The following is a 427-nucleotide window of genomic DNA, read 5'->3' on the forward strand; positions in this document are numbered from 1 at the left end:
TTCCAACGGAATCTTTTTTTTTTGGGGGGGGGGGAGGGGACAGGGGGAGGTGTGGAGAGAGGTTGCAATCAGCGCACCACCCATTACACACATCTATTATGGTTTAACAAGCCCTAGCACCAGCCTCGGTCGGCCCGCCCGCCGGCTGGCTGGTTGGCTAGCTGGCTGGTTGGCTGGTTTGGTTGGCTGCTCTCCTCCAATGAAATTAGGGTAAATTGAAACTGTTGTTTGTGGAATCAACAGAGAATTGTTGTCCGAGGTAATCATATCTGTTAAATGTGACGCATCAGAACCAATTTGCCGTGTGGTTTCGCTCGTTGGGGTTTTCTGTTGAGGCGCCGCTATTTGTTTTGATTCCATTATCTTTGTGTGGGAGCGGCGAGGAGAGGCATCGGGGGGTGAGGCATTAAGGGGGACCATTAACGCG

The sequence above is a fragment of the Gadus macrocephalus genome, chromosome 11 (genome assembly GCF_031168955.1).
Source record: "Gadus macrocephalus chromosome 11, ASM3116895v1".
Taxonomy (NCBI): Eukaryota; Metazoa; Chordata; class Actinopteri; order Gadiformes; family Gadidae; genus Gadus; species Gadus macrocephalus.